General features: G+C 42.3%; 1 long non-coding RNA gene across 1 annotated transcript in view; it reads right to left on the minus strand.

Annotated features, from left to right (window-relative positions):
• LOC144596932 (uncharacterized) overlaps positions 1 to 16,317 on the minus strand; it is a 41,567-nt gene that overhangs the window by 7,596 nt on the left and 17,654 nt on the right. The window contains exon 3 of the long non-coding RNA XR_013547665.1: positions 913 to 1,027. This is a non-coding gene — a long non-coding RNA (uncharacterized LOC144596932). The remainder of the gene's footprint in view (positions 1 to 912; positions 1,028 to 16,317) is intronic.

Raw genomic sequence — 16,317 nt, forward strand, 5'->3', positions numbered from 1 at the left:
AATTTTATACGTTTCTCATCCTTTTAAATTCCAGTGAATATAAGCCCAGTTGATCCATTCTTTCATTATATGTCAGTCCCGCCATCCCGGGAATTAACCTGGTGAACCTATGCTGCACTCCCTCAATAGCAAGAATGTCCTTCCTCAAATTAGGAGACCAAAACTGCACACAATATTCCAGATAACAGGTTACTCCCATGTGGATTGTGTAATATTGGTGAATATACTCTGAAACTGAACACATTGTCTATCAGGACCTGATTCACACCTATTCATATCATACCAAGGATGGAATGGGAATTTCCAACTGTAATTGCAGATTAAATTTTAAATCTTCAGGCAACTCTATACTTGCCTGTGGAACTTATGGCATGGAGATTAATGGTAAAAGAGATTTAAATCAAGGACAGGCCAGGTTTTTGAGGTGGTGCTGGCTCGAAGGGCCGAATGGCCTACTCCTGCAACTATTTGTTTGCACTGCTGGATTTTATTGACCATTTTAAGAAGTTTCCATTGCAGCCAATTTATGTTTAGTTTTAGTTTAGTTGAGAGATACAGCATCAAAAAAGACCCTTCAGCCCACTGAGCCCATGCCAATCGTTCTTCACCCATTCACACCAGTTCTATGTTGTTCCACTTTCTCATCTACTCCCGACACATTAGGGACAATTTACAAAGGCCAATTAACCTACAAACCTGCATGTCTTTGGGAAATCAGAGCACCCGGAAGAAACCCGCGCTGTCACAGGGAGAACGGGCAAACTGCACACAGACAACAATCGAGGTCAGGATCCTTCCTGGTCTCTGACGCTGTGAGTTAGCAGCTTTACGGGCTCTGCCACTGTGCTGCCCTTTCCAGTTAATGAATAGGTAAAGTGCTAATACAGCATCAAAGGAAAACATTACACTTACCAGACTACTCTGTTGGAGTCTGAACACAGGTCCTGATCCGTAACATCACCCATTTTTTTTCTCCCAGAGATGCTGCCTGACCAGTTGAGTTACTCCAGCACTTTGTGTCTGTACTCTGTTGGTAAACCGTCAGAACAAGAGTCAAGAATCAAGTGTCAAGAGTGTTTTATTGTCATATGTCTCAGATAGAACTATGAAATTCTTACTTGCTGCAGCACAACAGAATATGTAAACATAGTACACTGTAAACAATATGATACAGGTAAGCTGAGAACTACTATATTTGATGATTTTCTGCTGTGCTCCTGGCAACATGTCGTCACAGACAGGCGCCATCTTGGAGAAATGCTTTACTCTTAATATTACTCATAATAAAAGAACTTCTAAATAAAGCAAAAATATAAACGCTGGAGGAGCTCAGCGGGGTGTGCAGCATCAGTGTGGGGAAGGAACTACCAACATTTCAGTTCGACCCACAAAGCTCTCCTCCGTCAATTTGTATTTGCTCTATATTCCAGCATCTGCTGTCTCTTATGCTTCCGTAATGTAGCGCATCACAGAGCAAAGGAGATCATGCTTTCACTGTAACTCCAATCTATTTAAAAAGATAGCCATTCCCCCTGTTCACAAAATGTTGGCTCTTAAATAAGTAATAATTTGTCATGCATGTTTACATATCATACATGCTTTTGGATCCTGCATTGCGTCTTACTCCTCTCCCGTTCTGACATTTCCATGACTTTCAATGTAATTTGGGCATTGGGCTTGTATGCAAATTCAGCCTTTATGAAGATGATATAACAATGTGATGGTTTTTGCAGCAGTATTTTACGATGGATAAGAAGTGCGCAGGTTGTGGATTTGAAACAGAAAAGTTATCGGAGTCTTTTGTCAGAGGTTCAATTCAACATAACATGATCAACTGTTTCCATGGTCCTTTTCAAAGTGAGCAGAATATTTCCATTATTTGTCCTACTCTCTGACTTATTGGCCTAGTTTTCTTTTAGACGCTGTGCAAACAAGCTGTGCTGCTGAAGGACAAGGGTTCAGTCACTGTCCTGTCCTAATTCCTGGCACTGCACGTGGAAGAAAAATAACATGTTGGAACAGAAATGCTCCTAAATGTCAAAACTAAAACAAATTGATTGAAACCAGAAAAAAAGCCTGTTTATAAAAGCTTACATTTAGATAGTGCCTTTTACTCCCAAGTGGCCCCAAGTGCATTACTGCCAAATAAGCCATTTGTGATGTTACACGCTGCTTCACTGTGAAAAAAACCCACAACAGCCATTTTGTGCTCAAGCTCTGATGAAAACTAATATTATGATGATCAGTTAATACGTTTTGTGATGTTGATTGAGGTGATAAATATTTAGCTTAGGTTTAGTTTAGTTTAGTTTATTCTCACGTGTACTGACGTACAGTGAAAAGCTTTTTGTTTTGTGCTAACCAGTCAGTACAAAGGATTATACATGATTACAATCAAGTCATCCACAGTGCACAGATACATGATAAAGGGAATAATGTTTAGTGCAAGACAAAGTCCAGCAAAGTCAGATTAAAGATAGTCCGTGGGTCTCCAATGAGGTAGATAGTGGCTCAGGACAGCTCTCTGGTTGTCAATAGGATGGTTCAGTTGACTGATAACAGCTGGGAAGAAACTGTTATCAGAAATCTGGAGGTGTGCATTTTCACACCTGCACCTGTTGCCTGATGGGAGAGGGAAAAAGGGAGTGATCAGGGTGAGACTCGTCCTTTAGACTCGGCCTTGCATGAAGTGTAGATGGTGTCTCAATGGCAGGGAGGTTGGTTTTTGTGATGGGCTGGGCTACATCCACAATTCTCTGCAGGTTCTTGAGACATAATGGATAAACATAGAACGTAGAACAACACAGCACAGGAACCTGCCCTTCAGCCTGCAATGTCCATGCTGTACACGATGCCAAGTTTAACTAATCTCCTCTGCCTGCCCATGATCCATATCCCTCCTCTCCCTGCACATCTATGTACATACCTAAAAAGCCTCTTAAATGCCACTAAAATATTTATCTCCACTACAATCCACTCCTGGCACCCTGTTTTCCAGCACTTGGCCCAAAGTCTTCAATGCCATGCACATCCAGACACCTCAAATCCTACAGGTGACTCCACACTCCGCATACTACCAATCTCTCAGGTAGTATATTTCAGGCTCTCATCACTCTCTGGATGAAAAGGAGCCCTTCAAATCTCTTCTAAATCTCTCTCTCCTTACTCTAAATCTATGTCCTCTAGTTTTCTGCACCTCTGATAATGGGCAAGGAATCCTGTAGTTTACCTGATCTATACGCCTCATAAATTTAGACTTTACTTTAGACTAGAGATATAGCGTGGAAACAGGCCCTTCGACACACTGAGTCTGCCACAACCAGCGATCATCCGTACACTGGCACTATCCTACACACGAGGGACAATTTGCAATTTACAGAAGCCAATTAACCTACAAACCTGCACCATGGCAGCCATGGTGGCACAGTGGTAGAGCTGCTGCCTTATAGCGCTTGCAGCACCGGAGACCCAGGTTCAATCCCGACAATGGGTGTTATTTGTATGGAGTTTGTACCTTCTCCCCGTGACCGCGTGGGTTTTCTCCGAGATCTTCGGTTTCCTCCCACACTCCAAAGATGTACAGGTTTTTAGGTTAATTGGCTTGGTGTATGTGTAAATTGTCCCGAGTGTGTGTAGGATAGTGTTAAAGTGTGGGGATCGCTGGTCGGTGCGGACCCGGTGGGCCAAAGGGGCTGTTTCTGCGGTGTACCTCTAAACTAAAAATCTTTGGTGTATGGGAGGAAACCAGAGCACCCGAAGGAAACCCATGCAGTCATAGGAAGAACGTACAATCTCTGTGCAGACAGCACACCGTAGTCAGGATCAAATCTGGTTCTAGGGCGTTATAAGGTAGCTTGACTTGACTTGACTCTACTGCTGTACCACTGTGTTGTTCCAAATTATATATCTCAATCATGCCTACTCTTAATCTCCTCTGCTACAGAGGTAACAGACCTGGCTTCTCCAGTCTCTCCTCATAACTAATTGCTCCATCCCAGGCAATACCCTGATGAATCTCTCAGGAACTTCTCCAACACTATCACATCCTTCCTACAGTGTGTGACTCGAACAAAGCAACACAGTGATGCAGCAGTTGACTGGCTGTCTTACAGCGGCGGGTTCGATCCTGACCTCGGGTACAGATTTTGCATGTTCTCCCCGTGATCGTGTGGTTTTCCTCCGGGTGCTCCGGTTTCCTCCCACATTCCAAAAAAGACATGCAGGTTATAGGTTAATTGGCTGCTGTAAATTGTCCTTAGTGTGTAGGATGTGAAATTGGGATAACTTGGAACTAGTGTATGGGTGAAAATAGTTTGGTGTGGACTTGGTGAGCCGAAAGGTCTGTTTCCACGTTGTATCTCTAAACTGAACTGTGTACAGTACTCCTGCTAACAATTGACCAACATTTTATAGAGTTTGAGCATAATATCCCTGCTCCTGTACTCAGTGTTCTGACTAATAAAGGTCAGCATACCATTTGCCTTCACATTCACATTATCGATCTGGGCTGTCACCTTCAATGATTTTTGGATGTAGCGAGGAAGAGAGGAACGTTGGTGTGCAAGACCAAAAATTTCAGGGGCCTTATCATAATGATGCACACCTTAGCCTGCTTAGTACTCCCAAAATGCATCACCTCACACCTCTTAGGATTAAACCCATCAGCCGTTTGCAGCCCATTTTACCGACACATTGCTCGCGTCTTGTAGCCTAAAACTATCCTACAAACGGTCAACTATTCCACCGATCGTTGTGTAATTTACAAAATTATTGATCATCCACATCCAATTCATTCACCATCCATACAAACAACAAGGATCCTTGCACCGATCATTGATGACACCATGAGTCATAAATATCCAATCACTAAAACAACCCAATACTATCTGAAGGTCTCAACCCGAAATACCACCTCTTTCTTTTCTCCAGAGATTCTGCCTGACCCACTGAGTTACACCAACATTTTGTGTCTATCTCAAAGGTTTCAAAGGTCTTTTATTGTCACGTGTACCAATTAAGGTACAGTGATATGCGAATTACCATACGGCCATACTAAAAAAAAAAGCACCAAGACACACAACTACATAAAAGTTAACATAAACATCCACCACAGCGGATTCCCCACATTCCTCACTGTGATGGAAGGCAATGAAGTCCAAGCTTCTTCCTCTTTATTCTCCCGCCGTCAGGGCAGTCGAACCATCCATTGAAGCTCCCATAGCCAGCGATTGAAGCCCCCGTGTCGGGGCGATCGAAGTTCCTGCATCGGGGCGATTGAAGCTCCTGCTTTAGGGCGGACGAAGCTCCTGTGGCTTGGAGCTCCCGGAGTCAGACTCTAACCAGAGACTGCAAACTCCATGATGTTAAAGTTCGCAGGCTCCCGTGGTTGGAGCTGCGAGGTCGATCCCCGACAGGGGTCGTGGGCTCCGCGATAGTAAGTCCGCAGGCTCCTGCGGTTGGAGTTCCCGAAGTCGTTCTCCAGCAAAGGCCGCCAACTTCTTGATGTTAGGCTGGTGCAGACGGCGATACGATACGGAATCGCATCTCCGTCGAGGTAAGAGATTAAAAAAAGTTTAAAAGATTAAAACATCACCTATTCCTTTTCTCCAGAGCTGCTGCCCAACCCGCTGAGTTACTCCAGCTTTTTGTGTCTGTCTTATATTCTCATTTACGAGAATGATCCAAGGAATGAGTGAGTTAACATATGATGAGCATTTGACACTGGGCCTCTACTCATTGGAGTTTAGAAGGATGAAGGGGGACCTTATTGAAACTTACCGAATAGTGAAAGGCTTAGATAGAGTGGATGTGGAGAGGATATTTCCACTAGTGAGAGTGTCTTGGACCAGAGGTCATAACCTCAGAATAAAAGGACATTCTTTAGGAAGGAGATGATGAGGAATTTCTGAAGTCAGAGAGTGGTGAATCTGTGGAATTCATTCATATCCACTGACGGCTGTGGAGGCCGTCAGTGGATATTTTTAAGGCAGAGATAGATAGATTCTTAATTAGTATGGGTGTCAGGATTATGGGGAGAGAGCAGGAGAATGGGGTTGAGAGGGAATGATAGATCAACCATGATTGAATGACAGAGTTGATTGAAGGGCCAAATTGCCTAATTCTGCTCCAATCACATATACTATCCCTACTATCATCATCTGTCTCTTATTGCCAAGCTAATTTTGGATCCAATTTGTAAACGATCAAGATTCCATGGGCCCTAACCTTTTGTGTGATCTTGTTAAAAGCCCTACCCATGTACATGTCGAACACAAATACTGCACTGTCCCCATCAATACACATTGTTATCTCCTTAAAAAATTCAATCAGATTGGCCAGACTCAAAAGAATGATGGATAGAATCACTCTGGGGTGAGCTACTGCCCATAATATTTCCATTTTGATCACTTACGCAGGGCTTCCGTTTGTTTTTCTTTTTGCAAATGTAAAATTGTCATTTTTGTCTTATTATTCTGGCTGTTTCAAATTAATTGTAAGAGACTAGGCTACTATTGTACGTCACACAGACCCGCAAGTGTTGTAATATTTCTCAGTTTGGGAGAAACAATTGCTCTGATGGCCCACTTTGTTTAATGCACAGATCAAATATTTAGTGTTTTGTCAAAAATGTTTGCAGTATGCCATGCAATCTAAGCAAATCCGTCAGTCCTTCTCTCCACGACTAGACTGCTGGGAATCCTAGCATTCTTCTTTTGTTAACGGCAACATTTTATTTAATAGTGGTTAAAACGGCATTTTTTTCCCCAGTCAGACATCCACATTTGGAAATCAACAAGCAAATAAATTTTTGAATATTAATGCCAAATGCTAGTGATCAGTAAAGTACGACAAACATTAGAGATAATCATTTAGAACTGCTCGTCCCAAATGTTTCCTTCTATTGTTAAAATGTTTGTGTCACAATTTTTATTAGTAAAGATTAGAGTGATATGATTTCCTTAATCCTTCAGGGCAAATCAAGTGGAAATTTGCCATTTAGCATCTTTTGGTAGCACTGTGGTGCTCACTAATCATTTGATTTTCATAAGAATTTGCAGAAATAGATCCACTAAGCCAAATTACCCCATACGTTCAATTGGAACTTTCTCATGATATTCCAAATTCCTCTTTCCCTAGAAGCGTAAATTGATTGTATTGACTATATACTGACTATTGCCCAACATTTTAAACCCTGTTAGTTTACGGAATGTTCCTGCTATCCAGCATAAATCCACACGACCCTATTGGACTACCGTAAGAAGCTTCAGATCATGGCATTCGTCTGATAAATATTGGAATGACTTGTAAACCCATAGCAACATTAGAAAGTGATAAATCCAAAGCTAAACCTAAACCAGAGTTTACAGTGCAAAGGGAAAGGTTTAAAATGGACCCGAGGGGTAGGTTTTTCACATCAGTATAGGTTTAGATTTATTATTGTCACGTGTAATTAGGTACTGCTGAAAAGCTTTGTTTTGCATGCTATCCAACCGCTCAGATGAGGTAGATAGACACAAAATGCTGGAATAACTCACTGAGACACGCAGCATTTCTGGAGAGAGGGAATGGGTGACATTTTGGGTCGAGACCCTTCTTCAGATTGGTTAGGGATAAGGGAAACGAGAGATATAGATGGTGATGTGGAGAGATAAAGAACAATGAATGAAAGAGCTGCCCAAGCGAAATATGGGATGCTGTTCCTCCAATATGCATTTAGCCGCACTGACAATGGAGGAGACTGGGGACAGAAAGGTCTGTGTAGGAATGGGAAGAAGAATTAGTGTTTAGCAACCAGAAGATTAGGTAGGTTCAGTCGGACTGAGCGAAGGTGTTTAAACCAGCATCTGCAGTTCCTTCCTACACAGATGATGTAGATAGTAGCTCAGGACCGCTGTCTAGTTGTTCAGTTGCCTGCCACTCCCTATAACCCCTGACAGCCTTTCTGTTCTTGTGCTGTTTGATCATTTATGCACATGTTTGAAACATTTTAATTTTAAATCCACCTCTGCAGCTACTGCCTAACATTCTCAACATAACATTAAACTATTCAAAAATTACCTTTCGAAACAAACCTGGCAAATTGTTGGTTAAATATTTGAAAGATGAAGGTTATTTTCAGTGGGCCCTTTAAAAATAAAGCGCTTGTAAAGAATTGTTTAGTTTCTGGAAACTTCTGCTGATATATTTGTTTACACGATGGATGTTAGCACAGGGTGGAGCAGTGATTAGTAAATTGTCCTTTCACCTTAGGGACCTATTTTGAACTGAGCCCAGGCCTGGAATCATTATCCTTCAGCCTTGGTTACATTGTGCTCCAGCCAGGGGCACTAAGGACTCCTGCAGACAGTGCAATATATACGTTTGCTTCATTCCCCAGTAAAACTCACTGTGAGCATCTCACAGCATTGGCAGTCAGAAAACTGGTGTCTTGAGGCTTGATTCCCTGTAAGTAAACTACCTGATCTAACTAATTAGTCCCACTTCCTGCTCTTTCTCTGCGTGTTTTCCAAGAAATAAAAATTAATTTAGAACATAAAACATAGAACAGTACAGCACAGAAACAGGCCCGTAATATCTGTGCCAAACATGATACAAGTCAAGTCAAGTCAAATTTATTTGTCACATACACATACTCGATGTGCAGTGAAATGAAAGTGGCAATGCCTGCGGGTTGTGCACAAAAAGAATTACAGTTACAGCATATAAATAAAGTTAATAAGTTACTAAACATAGCACAAAAAGTGTCGACAAAAATTTACTAAGACCAACTCTTATCTAGTCATACAGTTATGATGCATGGTAAACAGGCCCTTCAGCAAAACATGCCCACACCGACCAACATGTCCTATCTACACTAGTCCCACCTTCCTGCGATTGGCCCATATCCCTCTAAACCGGCCCTATCCATGTAACTGTCTGATTGTTTCTTAAACGTTGCAATAGTCCCTGCCACAACTACCTCCTCTGGCAGCTCACCACCCTTTGTGTGAAAAGTTACACCTCAGATCCCTATTAAATCTTTCCCCCTTCACCTTAAACCTATGTCACAGGGAAAACGTACAAACTCTGTACAGACGGCACTCATAGTCAGGATCAAACCTGCGTGTCCGGTGCTCTAAGGCAACAACTCTACCACTGTGCCACCATTCCGCCCTAATCTTTCGATGGGCCATGCAGCAAGTGGCCATGGAGGAAGGAAGATAGTATCACCAAGTAAACTATAAAAACAAATTGGAAAAAACCACAGTTTGAGGCCTTGTGACCGCATAGGTTTTCTCCAGATAATCCAGTTTCCACACTTCAAAAACAACAGGTTTGTAGGTTAATTGGCTTTGGTAAAAAGTTGTAAATTGTCCCTAGAGTGTAGGGTAGTACTAGTGCGTGTGGCATGATCACCAGTCGACGCCGACCCGGTGGGCCAAAGGGCCTGTTTCCACGCTGTATCTCTAAAGTCTAAATGACCAACTGTTAAAAGATATGCTACACACCTGACCTATGTGCATAATTCAGAGACAGCCTGAGGATTTGCATCCTGTCCTGTATAAACAGCTCAGGGAATAATGTTAACCAAATATGGGAAAAAGGTTTAGCTGAAGACAGGACGTTTTGACTAACTGCCTGCTGGCTAAACCTGATGATGCCTCACCACATGTACGTGTTCCTGCAATGGTAAGAAATGCAAGCATCAAAATGTTTGTAAAGTCAAGGTGCAATAGCTGGCTAAAACTAATCCAGCCCTCGACCTCCGAATGCTCCAGTTTAACTGACAGTACCTTGGAGCAAATTCTTGTGAAATAGTAGGTTTTCCTGATTTGCAACAAATATGAACTACAGGCCAACCATAGAAAAAATATACATAAAGGAGATTTATGTCCTGTTAAACTCCATGAAGCACAGTTTTATAAATATTTGCAAGCAAGTCAAGTCTGCTGACGTCTGGATTTAAGAGCAGCTTTTTATTGATTTTGGTCCTGATCTCATTTGATTTACTTTTCCAAAGGATGGTTTCAGTCAGGAGAGTTTATCCAAATTATCTTTTTTGGAAAACAACAACCAAATTGCCCGGAAGACCTGATGGTTTGTGCTGTTGGCAAAATTTTAACCTCATTCATTGATTGTGGCGTTTCAGATTTTTTTGTAAATTGCTAATTATTCACATTGAGACGAGCAACCTGGTGTGTTTTTTTTAAAACCTGATTGAAATGAAGCAAACATTCCACAGCCTAATTACATCTCATTGTGAATACAAGAAACCATTTGACAAATGACTTTTTTCCTGCGCTTTTCTTTGTAGTTGAAACATCAAGCGAACCTTTCAGATTTGCTGCCATGAATGAGCTGGGCTATTGACAAATCAACCCATCAAATTGGGTTCTGTCATGCTATGAATTGACAATGCAAATTTATTTGCATTACATGCGATGTTTGTGAATCAGCAAGTTCACGGCAACTACCAGAAAAAGGCAAATGTTTTAAATCTGTTCAGATTTGGCTGGATGCGTTATTTTAACCGAGACTTTGGGCAGCACAGCGATGCAGCAGTAGAGTTGCTGCCTTACAGCGCTTTCAGCGCTGGAGACCCGGGTTCGATCCCGACTACGGGTGCTGTCTATACAAAGTTTGTACGTTCTCCCTGTGATCCACGTGGGTTTTCTCTGAGATCTTCGATTTCCTCCCACACTTCAAAAACGTGTTCATTGTAGGTTCATTGGCTTGGTGTAAGTGTAAATTGTCCCTAGTGTGTGTAGGAAAGTGTTAATGTGCGGGGATTGCTGGTCGGCACGGACTCGGTGGGCTGAAGGGCCTGATTCCACTCTGTATTTCTAAAACCAAAAAAAATTAAAACTAAAACTAAATCTTTAAGAGTTTTGAGACAGGGAAGGTTTTAGATGAAACGGTGTAATTATAAGTGCTATGGCAATGACTTTGCATACATTAGCACAGTGGCTTGATAGATATATGTTGGCTTTGCAAAGGTTTAGACTTTACATTCGAGGTACAGCGTGGAAACAGGCCCTTTGGCCCATCGAGTCGTCGCCGAGCAGTGATTACCCCGTACACTAGCATTATCCTACACACTAGGGACAACTTTTTTACCAAAGCCAATTAGCCGACAAACCTGTACGTCTTTGGACTGTGGGAGGAAACTGGAGCACCCAGAGAAAACCCACGTTGACACAGAGAGAACGTAAAACTCCGTACAGACTATGGTGCTGTAAAGGTAACTACCTGCGTCGCTGTGCTGCCCTAAGGTAGACTTGCAATTTCAAGATCAAAATATTATTACCTCTTGGTGCTGATGGACTTTGTTTGATAAATGCAAAGATTCAGTAGAAAGTAATTTTTCTTCCCAAATCTTAACAGGATGCACAACTTTCCTCAGTTGCACATTTTATCAAGGTTCTATCACTAAAGTCTAAAGACTAAAGTTTAGTTTAGTTTAGAGATATACTGTGGAAACAGGCCTTTTGGCCCAGAGTCCATGCCAACCAATGATCACCTGTACACTAGTTCTACGTTATCTCAGTTTTGCATCCTACACACAAGGGACAATTTATAGAAGCCAATTAACGTACAAACCTGCACATCTTTGGAATCTGAGAGGAAACCGGATTACCCAGAGAAAACCCACGAGATCACAGGTAGAACGTCCCAACTCCGTACAGACAGAACCCATAATCAGGACCAAGCCACGGTCTCTGGTGCTGTAAGGCAGCAACTTTACCGCTGCACTACTGTATTTAGATAGATGTGATTATTGAACAATGGAGCCATTGAATCTAGTGTCCAACCTCGCACTTCCTCAAGTGAACGCCACTTACTTTGGTTTGTTCAACTTATGTGCCCATAAGTATAAGGCAGTAACAAGGCAGACCATTGGTAAGACTTCTTAAATTATTGGCAAAGATTGTACCCAAATAGACAATAGACAATAGACAAAGGTGCAGGAGTAGGCCATTCGGCTCTTCGAGCCAGCACCGCCATTCAATGTGATCATGGCTGATCATTCTCAATCAGTACCCCGTTCCTGCTTTCTCCCCATACCCCCTGACTCCGCTATCCTTAAGAGCTCTATCTAGCTCTCTCTTGAATGTATTCAGAGAATTGGCCTCCACTGCCCTCTGAGGCAGAGAATTCCACAGATTCACAACTCTCTGACTAAAAAAGTTTTTCCTCATCTCTGTTCTAAATGGCCTACCTCTTATTCTTAAACTGTGGCCCCTGGTTCTGGACTCCCCCAACATTGGGAACATGTTTCCTGCCTCTAACATGTCCAACCCCTTAATAATCTTATATGTTTCGATAAGATTTATACGTTTCGATAAGATTTATACGTTTCGATAAAATACCCAGGTGATCTCTCTCTTGACCAATCGCATCGCTTAATATCAATAAGACAACACATCATCTCTGTGCCATGTTGATTGATTGATAGATTGAATGAAAGATCATCTTGGACACAGTTCCCTCTGCCCATCGAGTCCACATCGACCATCGATCACCCGTCCACACCAGCTCCATGCCATCAAAATCTCCCATGCATGTTTAACAATAGGAAAATAACTACAGAAACCCAATTGTGTGTATATTTTAGGTGGCAGGGCGAAGTAGTAAAGTGATCAAGTATGCATGTGGGATACTGGGCTTTGTAATGGGGGCAATGAGACCATTGACAAGGTCCCGCTGAACCACAACAAATTACTGGTTAGACCTGGGCCTGAATTGTATGTGCAATTTTGGGAAGTCTATTCAACAAAATATGTCAAGGTCTGTGCAGGTTTTTTAAAAGAGGGTGAGTCTGGAGTGAGCTGCTGTGGGGTGTTGGAGGAGGCAAATACGATAGAGGCTTTTATGAGGCTTTTAAATTGGCGTGTGGAAATGCTAGGAATGGAAGCATATGGATGATGTGTGAGCAGATGAGATTAGTTTATCTTGGCATTATGTTCAGCACAGACATAGTGTGCCTATTCCTGTGCTGTACATTTCTATATTCTATGTTTTAAAACATGTAGGAAAGGTATGGCATCTTAATGCCAGTGAAAAATAACTTCACTAGGTGAGGAGATTTATGAGGTTGGATTATTCTCCTCCAGACATGGGGAAGCCAAGATAATCAAAACTACGATGTTTTATGGTTGGACAAAGAAGAGAGTCACCATTTATTTTAGTAATTGGGACAGTAACCAAGAAAGGAAATGGTTGAATGTAGAAACAAAGAACTGCAGATGGTGGTTAACACGCAAAAGAGGTCTGAAGAATGTTCTCAACCTGAAACGTCACCTATCCATGCTCTCCAGAGATGCTGTCTGACCTGCTGAGTTACTCCAGCTTTTTAAAGTTTTTATCTCCTTAAAGTGTCCTTTGAGGAAAAGTGGATTTCTTTTCCACATTGAGGATGCTTTTGTTCTGAAAACTGGGACCTCAAAGAGGAGTGGAAATGGGTTCTAAAGAAACTTTCAAAAGGCAATGAAACATGTACTTTGAAAGTATTCCATGAAAAGAAGTGGATTAAATGGAGGTGCTTTATTTCAAAATGTGATTGTTTAGCTCTGGGACAATGCCCACTTACTTATCTATCATGCGTGGAGGTTGGAGAAGTTGGCACCAGCTGTGGAGGTAGAAGAGGTCAGTTAACTGGATATGGAATGAGGTTAACCAGCGGGTAGGGGTAAATGCCTTGGTGCTAATCACTTCTGTGAACGTCAATCCAAGGACAGCAAATGTTGCATAATTCTGAATGGGTCCCGATAAAAGGTTGAAGTAATAATGCAAGGTAGGTGATGTTTTTCATTTTCAGATTCGGTTTTCACATGGGTGGTGAAGTCACTGCCAAATCTGCCTCTATCCCCATCAATTACTGAAACTTGAATAGCACTGGAGAAGTGATTTGACTTCAAAGTGAATTTATTTGCTAAATGCAGTTGTTGCTGCCAAAAGTAATAGCCCTTAGAATTAATGGCTAATTTTGCAGAGGCTTTTACATTCAAAAGAAATTTTCCGGTTTTGGCATCGGTTCAAATCTCATTGTGTTTCTACTCCTGCCGACTCCGAGACAGTTCAAAACCTTATGTTCCTGCAGACTTGTTTTTAATTATGGTACTTTGCATAGGTTATGTTGGGGTAAGACTGCTCCTAACTTGGAAAGAATTGCTGATTTCTGAGCGCAATGTCTTCCCCCATTCCTTCCTACTGCCGAGCCCAACTGCAATAATTCACTTCTCACTTGCCAGGCTTTGTCCCATCCTGACCTCTTTTCCAGCTTTCTCCCCCCTACTACATCAGTGCGAAGAGGGGTCCCGACCTGAAATGTTGCATGTCCATGTTCTCCAGAGATGCTGCCTGACCCATTGAGTTACTCCAGCACTTTGTCTCTTTCGGTAAACCAGCATCTGCACTTACTTGTGTCTCCATTTTGTCTTTTTTCACCTCTTGCCTTTGTCCAACCATCTGCCAATTAACCCCCCCCCCCCCCCTGTATCCACCTTTCACTTGCTAGGTTTTGCCCTGCTCCCCACCACTCTTGAAGTTTTCTCGCCCCCATGCCCCCCCCCCCCACACACACACACACAACAATCAGTTTGAAGAAGGGTTTTGATCGAAAACATTGCCCATCCACGTTCTCCAGAGATGCTGCATGACCCACTGAGTTACTCCAGCACTTTGGATTGTTTCCCCAGTAATTCACAGTTCACTGAACTTCTGGCACAGGATGCTTCAGTTAAAAGCTCTTGCTTCACCTAATTCAATTGTCCTACCTAAAATCAACAACCTATACTTAAAACATCAAAGGAATAGTTGATCATTTTTGGCATACATACAAATGCACATTGAACCACACACAGATTGAGTTTACTTTCATTAAAATCATTGACATTTCAATTTCCTGTTAAATTTCCCCTCCTGTTTAAATCAAACATTTTGTGGGTGAAAAGGGACAACTTTGGCAATTCCCTTTTCATGCATTCATTTTTTTTCTTTCTCTTGTTGTCTTCTCACCTCACAAGTTTAAAACTGTGACCTTCAGTTAATGAACCACTTGCAGTTTCGCGCTTCTTCCTTGTGATTTTAAATGCCTCCTTATTGTCTCTCCCTCTCCCTTGTTGTGGATGGAAATGATTTGGCTGCTGATGTTCATCTAACACCAACTTCTAGCAACTACCAGCTGATAAGAAATAAATGCAACATTCATCTCAATTTCAAGTGCTCCCGCGAGGATGAGGGGTGTTCTTATAGTGGTGATTATGATCACGAGAAGAATAGATAGGGTCGCTCAATAGAGTCTTTTATCCAGAGTAGGGAAATCAAGAACCAAAGAACATTAATGTGAGAGGGGAAAGATTTAATAGGAACCTGAGCGGCAACCTTTTCCACACAGAGGGTGGTGGATGTATGGAATGAGCTGCCAGAGGAGGTAGTTGAGGTAGGCGCTATAACAACAATAAAAGGCATTTAGATGGATAAGAAAGGAAATGGATGGATTTGTAGACAATAGACAATAGGTGCAGAAGTAGGCTATTCGGCCCATCGAGCCAGCACCGCCATTCAATGTGATCATGGCTGATCATTCACAATCAGTACTCCGTTCTTGCCCTCTCCCCATTCCCCCTGACTCCGCTGTCATTAAAAGCTCTATCTAGCTCTCTCTTGAAAGCATCCAGAGAATTGACCTCCACTGCCTTCTGAGGCAGAGAATTCCACAGATTTACAACTCTCTGAGTGAAAAGGTTTTTCCTCATCTCCGTTCTAAATGGCCTACCCCATATTCTTAAACTGTGGCCCCTGGTTCGGGACTCCCCCAACATTGGGGACAATGTTGGGGGAGTCCAGAACATTGCCTCTAGCTTGTCCAATCCCTTAATAATCTTATATGTTTCAATAAGATTTAGATGGATTCAAATAGGTTTCGATGGATATGGGCCACACACGGGCAGGTGGAACTAGTGTAGATGGGCATGTTGGTCGGCTTGGGCAAGTTGGGATGAAGGACCTGTTTCCATGTTGTCTGATTCTGTGATTATGAGTCTAAAGCGAAACTGATCACTTCTTGTCCATTGTTGTTGGAACTATGACAAGGACCTCTGGGACACTGGGAATTCTGAAGCAGCACAGCAACAAAGCTGGTAGAACTGTTGCCTCACAGCTGTGATGGCCCAGGTTGAATAATGATGCTCAGGTGTGGAATATGCATGTTTCACTGAAGAAAACCACCCAAAGACTGTGAACGCTTCTATCTACGCACCTACTAACTACACAAACGTCGACTAAAGTCCAGAAAGTGGCATCAGGCCAGGTACTTGCATGTTATTAGAAGCCCTG

Source organism: Rhinoraja longicauda, chromosome 9 (assembly GCF_053455715.1).
Source record: "Rhinoraja longicauda isolate Sanriku21f chromosome 9, sRhiLon1.1, whole genome shotgun sequence".
In the NCBI taxonomy this organism is placed as follows: domain Eukaryota; kingdom Metazoa; phylum Chordata; class Chondrichthyes; order Rajiformes; family Arhynchobatidae; genus Rhinoraja; species Rhinoraja longicauda.